Consider the following 6,742-nt stretch of genomic DNA (forward strand, 5'->3'; position numbering starts at 1 on the left):
TAACTTGTTACGTTCACTCCATTTGCTGATATTTTGTATGTCTTTTTGCAACACAATACAGTCAGATGCACTCCTGACTTTAAAAAATAATTTCAGATCATCTGCAAATAGCAGACAGCGAGCCGTACTAACTGTGTCCGGCAAATCGTTTATAAAAATTAAAAATGCCAAAGGACCCAAATTCGAACCCTGGCTTATTCCGGAAAACGTATAATACGGTTCAGAGATAAATCCATTGTACTGCACATACTGCCTCCGGTTTCGGAGGTAGCAGGAGAAAAAACTTAGTAAGGCAGGAGTAAATCCGGCAGCAGAAAACTTACGGAGAAGGATGTCGTTTTCAACCGTATCAAACGCCTTCCGAAAATCAAAATATGCAGTGTCAACCTGGCAACCTTCATCAACTGCCTTAGCAGTGTATGAGTAAAAAGATAATAAATTACTAGTCGTGGAACAACCGACTCTAAAGCCATGTTGCGCATCTGATAATGGACTTTCAACCTGGACACTTATCAACTGATACAATACTGACTCAAACAATTTGCCGAACACTGATAATACAGCCACCGGTCTGTAGTCACTTTTCACTTTATCGATTTTCATACTGTTTACATCAAATTGGGGGACTTTGATACAAACTTACAACCCTTATTTAACCCATATAAGGGTTGATTTTCCATAAACGGTAGAATTAAAATTCCACTATATCTAATCAGTAAGGCAATGACTAACTTTTGTAGTGCTGGCTTTCAAATTGGCAAATTTTAAAATAAGTTGTCAACCCTTATTTTACCAACTTAAGGGTTGATTTTGCAAAAATGGTGAAATAGGTATTTAGTTATTTTTAATCGAAACCCCAAATATCGATTTTCATACAGTTTACATCAAAACTGGGGGAATTCCATACAAACTTGCAACCCTTATTTAACCCACATGGGGGTTGATTTTCCAAAAATGGTAGAACTAAAGTTCTATTATATCTAACCAGTAAAGCAATGGCTAACTTTCATAGTGCTGGCTTCCAAAATGGCAAAATTTTAAATAAGCTGTCAACCCCTATTTAACCACCTTAAGGGTTGATTTTGGAAAAACCCTTAAATTAGATTTTTATTACTTTCAATCAGAAAGCTAAATACCAATTTCATCCAGTTTGCTTTAAAACTGACGGACTTTCATACTAACTTTCAACCCCCATTTAACCCCCTTAACGGTGGAATATCAAAAAATCCGTTCTTAGTGCGCATCTACATTATAAAATGAAGCTACATTTCAAATTTCATGATTCTTGCTTCAGTAGTTTAGTCAAAACCTTGATTATTACGTTTTGAACGTGAGTATTCGCTTTTATATATATAGATCAAACCATACATATCTGATAAATTATCACCTGTTCAGTTGGGTTTTAGCAACCCGGTTGGATGTGAGGCTGCAGTTCACACAGCTAGAACATTTTGTCAGGCTTATTTTAAAACGCCACTAGCTATCCACGAGCAAGGTAAAAATGTATGTTCAATATGAAAGGTGCCTAATTCCAGACACGTATGAACATGAAAACTCAGTGAATAACCAAAAAACAACCTCATGCGATGCGAGTCCTCAATACTTTTTTAGGGTTTCGCACCCCAAGGGTAAAAGGAAGGAAGGGTAAAAACGAAAAAAAATATTACTAGCATCCGCTGCTTGTCCGCCTATCCGTCTGTTCGTCACAGGGCTCTATTTCTGGAACTCAGATTATATAGATAGACACTTAAAATTGTTACAGAAAATGTATAATGGTGGCCGCTGTAACGTTACTAAAAATAAAATTAAAAAAAACTTCAAAATTAATAGGCATCGCCATACATGAAACCGCTATTTTTCGACGTTTTTTAACCGACTTCTCGCTTTGCTATTTTTCGACGTTTTTTAACCGACTTCTCGCTTTATCTCCATCCATCCATCCATCCATCAGCCTTTTGAGGTCCACTGCTGGACATAGGCCTCCCCTAATTGGCGCCACTCCAACCGGTCCCGTGCCCTTTGAATCCAGCGGTTTCCCGCCGTCTTCTTCAGGTCGTCGGTCCACCTGGTCGGGGGGCGGCCTGAACTCCTTTTGCCTCCGCGTGGTCGCCACTCGAGGACCTTTCTTCCCCATCGGTTATCGGTCCTCCGAGCGATGTGGCCGGCCCATTGCCACTTCAGCCTGCTAATTTTGAGAGCTATGTCGGTAAGCTTAGTTCGTCTACGGATTTCATCATTACGAATCATGTCTCGTAGCGAAATACCAAGCATAGCTCTCTCCATAGCACGCTGAGCGACTCTGAGCTTTCGAACGAGGCCTACGGTAAAGGACCACGTTTCGGCGCCGTAGGTCATCACTGGCAACACACATTGCTCGAATAGTTTCGACTTCAGGCACTGAGGAATTTTGGACGAGAAGATGCTCCGTAATTTCCCGAACGCAGCCCAGCCGAGTTGGATTCTTCGAGTGACCTCCCTCTCAAAGTTGGACTTACCCATCCGGATCGTTTGTCCCAGGTAATTGTACTCGTCGACAACTTCGAGAGGAGTGCCATCAACAACTACCGGTACGGGTGTGACATGGACATTGGACATGATTTTCGTCTTGTCCATGTTCATCTTAAGACCCACCCGTTGTGAGGCACTGTTGAGGTCTCCTAGCATTTTACTGAGGTCCCTCAGCGAGTCTGCCAAGATGACTATATCATCGGCAAATCGAAGGTGTGTGAGGTGTTCACCATTGATGTTAACGCCAAGACCTTTCCACTCCATCAGCTTGAACACATCTTCCAACGCAGCGGTGAACAGCTTCGGCGATACGACGTCGCCTTGTCTGACTCCCCGCTGCAATTGGATAGGGTTCGTCCTCTGGTCGTGTACTCGGACTGACATGGTGGCGGCTTTGTATACACACTTCAACACCTCGATGTACCTATAGTCGATCTGGCATCGCTGAAGGGACTCCAGCACCGCCCAGGTCTCGATAGAATCGAAGGCTTTCTCATAGTCCACATAGGCAACACATAGCGGCAGATTATACTCCTCGGTCTTCTGTATAATCTGCCGGAGCGTGTGTATGTGGTCCATGGTGCTGTAGCCTTTTCGGAATCCGGCTTGTTCGGGAGGCTGAAAGTCGTCAAGCCTGCGTGCAATACGGTTAGTGAGGACCCTCGAAAAGAGCTTATAAACATGGCTCAGAAGCGCAATGGGCCTGTAGTTCTTCAGTAGGGTTTTATCGCCCTTTTTGAAGAACAGTACCACTACGCTTCTGCTCCACGCTTCCGGGGTAGTTCCGCTATTGATCACGGAATCAAACAACTTTTGGAGCGCCACTAGTACGGGTTTCCCGCCAGCTTTTAGCAGCTCTGTTGTGATTCCGTCATCTCCCGGTGCCTTGTTGTTTTTAAGCTGTTTGAGAGCCCCTCTAATCTCGTACAGGCTGACTTCCGGGAGGTCCTCGGTGTAGTGTCGGGTCAGCTTGGCACGTTTGTCGTTCACCATCTTATGGGCTGGAACTCGTGCGGAAGTATACAGCTGTCCGTAGTAATTCTCGATTTCTCTCAGAACTTCGGGCTTAGACGAAACTATGGTGCCCGACTCGGTCTTCAACCTCGTCAACAGACTCTGCCCAATGCACAGATCTCCTGCGAACACTTTCGAGCCGCGGTTTCGCTCAATAGCGTCTTTTACGCGATTAGCGTTATAAGAACGCCAATCGCGTCGCCTACTTTGGGAGATCTGTTTATTAAGCAGCCTGTATTTCGACATTGAGGTTGGAGACTGCACACATAGTTCTCGTCTCTCCCGCATAAGACCGAGAGTATGCTCTTAGAGAACTCGAGACTTACCACCGGAGGGGGCCTTGAAGTACTTAGACCCTACCTCGTGGACAGTTGCTACAACCTGGGTGTTAATATCGTCCACGGAAACGCAAGAATCGAGGCACGCGAAACGGTTTCGTAACTCGATCTGAAAGTCTTCGGAGCCCTGGATCTGGACAGGTGTTGGGCGGAGCGTAGACTTCATCAGGCGTGACCGTTCGAGCTTAACGTTGATTTTTAATGTGCCTCTTACCATCCGGTGATCAGTTCCGGTTTTCACCCTGTTGATCACAGAGACATCATTAAATATGTGCCGTTTGTCTGCCAAAATGAAGTCTATCTCGTTCTTAACGGTACCATTGGGACTTATCCAAGTCCACTTTCGCTGTGCCTTCTTCTTGTAGAAGGAGTTCATCATAAAGAAGTCTTCCCTCTCCAAGAAGTTGGCAAGCAAGTGGCCTCGATGGTTTCGTTGTCCAACTCCAAAGGGCCCCACCTTCAGTTCGTCACCATTCCGCACGCCCAGTCTTGCGTTAAAATCCCCCATAACAACAGTATAATGGGTTTTTGAGGTATGTATGGCTCTACTTATGTCCTCATACATAACCTCAACCTCATCGTCTGGGTGTGTCGACGTCGGCGCATATACCTGTATTACCTTCAGCGAATACCGTTTAGATATTCTGAGTATAAGGTACGCTACCCTAGCCGACACACTGTCGACCGTTACCAAGTTGTTTACGAGGGATTTGTGGACGAGGAACCCGACACCTCCTTGAGACAGGTGTTCGCCCTCCCGGTGATAGAACAAGTTACCGGATTTAAGGATTACCGTGTCCTCCCCCTGTCTTCGGACTTCTGATAATCCTAAAACACTCCAGTTTAACTTGTCTATCTCTTCTTCCAGCTCCTGTATCTTCTCGTCGGTCCTCAGTGTCCTGGTATTGTATGTTGCCAGGTGCAGAAGTCGTCGTGTGTGGTAGCCGACTCTCTTCCGGGGATTCTTAGCACCCCCTGCCCCGCCGTTACCTTGGCCGCTACCATAGCCCGGAATAGCGGGGCCGCCGGGGACTGGGGGCCGTGGCTTTTCTGCACCTTTCATAGGGGGTTTATTGCCATAGTCACCGCGCCTGGCATGCGTGTTGGTGACCGCAGTGGGTGTTATTTATTTTACACAGGAAGATGCTGCTGCCCATCTCCTGGTATTGTCCCTTAGTCGACTCTTACGACATCCACGGGAAGAAAGGGAGTGGTGCTATTCGAGGCCGGCACCACACAGCAAATCGCTTTATCTATTGAACCGTAATTGTTTTTTATAGGACAACATTTTGCTAGTACGGAACCTTTCGTGTGCGACTTGACTTACACTTGGGCAATAATTTTTATTACTAACTAGCTGACCCGGCAAACGTTGTGTTATAAACTAGAGAATAATTATAAAACCTATAATTATATCTGGTAAAAACTATAGCATATGTCACGAATCAATAGCTCATATGTTAATCCTTCCATCAAGCCGTTTATGCTACAGGGCGTGTCAAACAATGAGACAAACATACGAGTCCACACACACATAAATACGTTTGTAAAACATACTCTGCCATAAGTTTACAAATTCACTTTGACCACCTCTATCCAATATTAACAAACGGCTTACCTCGCCACCCGGTTGAACCAATAAATTTAACGCCTAGTATTCAACCAGCCGAATATCAACGCTCAAATACCGTTGTTTAATTTTGTAGGCTGGTCACAATCTACCCCGCCGGAGGCTTTGCCGCCTCTGTCCATTGTCCATGACGCAGTGATGCATAGTCGATTGATATAGTGACGACGATGCAATAAAACGAACATTTGCAATATTTTCTCACCTTAAAGTTTTTTCCGGACTCCGTAGATACCACCGCAGTATTGACCACTTTCCAGTACCCAGCCATTATTTTCAGGTTTACGTGAAGTAGGTTTACTTAAGTGAGCATTGTTCCAAATCGCACAAATATAATTAGCTCGTAAAAAATGCTACAGTAGCTCATTTTTACAAGGTGGTAAACTGCTAGCATCAAAATTTCTCAATTGTTTTCGATTGAAAGCCTCATTAATATCAGATACTTTATACGAGTCTATAAACATCTGAACTCTAGAAGCATCAACATCAAGCATTATATACACTGCATATATATTTCTGAATACTATTAAAAACGTTCTTCCGTTCATCGCTGTCCTCCATTAATTCGCTTTCGCCAAACTTAATAAAGGCTTTTGGGACTCGTCGATTTTTTTTAATGGTTTATAAGGTCTCAATTTTCCTTTTCTAAATGATGCCGGATTGTAATCGCACCCTGTAATGGCGTGGAAACCAGGCAAGCTTCGACACATGGATTCTCCTAACTGTACGTGTATCTTCGTTAGATCCACGTACCTTACATTGTTTCCAGTGCCCATCAGCATCCAATCGATTGAATCATTTTTTAGGCGATGTAAATGAGCAAGCATTATAGCGGTAATATCAGTGTCAACAGTTCGAATGACTATATTTGCTTTAAAGTTGTAATTACAGACATGAAATATTATTTTGGTATCAGCTTCCTCATGTTCAAGGCATGACAATTCTTCATTAATACCTGATACAACTTTCTGGGAATCATTTACTTTAAAATATTGGCATTTACTAAAGTTTATATGAATTAATGTGTTACCAATGAATGGTGCCATGTCATCAGTAGCCCAATGCAAAATAAAAAAAAGTTTACAAGAGCTTCTTTAAAATTTGAATTTTTTAGCTCTTTTGTAAAATCACTTGGTACTTTTTGGTCAGGTGAAGTTATAATATAGTCTAATTGTGCTGATTTGGACCGCTGATAATGCTCGTAATCTTTAATTGAGGGCGTCAAGTATTGATCAAAGGTTACATCAACTCTCAA

The 6,742-nt window shown here is 43.5% G+C and overlaps 2 pseudogenes; both read right to left on the reverse strand.

Moving 5' to 3' along the window:
• Nucleotides 1–1,925: 1,925 nt before the first annotated feature.
• On the reverse strand, nt 1,926–5,075 carry LOC140743228 (uncharacterized; annotated as a pseudogene).
• Nucleotides 5,076–5,693: 618 nt separating this feature from the next.
• Nucleotides 5,694–6,314, reverse strand: LOC140743182 (uncharacterized; annotated as a pseudogene).
• Between the last annotated feature and the right edge of the window lie 428 nt (nt 6,315–6,742).

The sequence above is a fragment of the Epargyreus clarus genome, unplaced genomic scaffold (assembly GCF_041222505.1).
Source record: "Epargyreus clarus isolate Ecla_fem2 unplaced genomic scaffold, WU_Ecla_fem_2.2 ptg000007l, whole genome shotgun sequence".
NCBI classification, from domain to species: domain Eukaryota; kingdom Metazoa; phylum Arthropoda; class Insecta; order Lepidoptera; family Hesperiidae; genus Epargyreus; species Epargyreus clarus.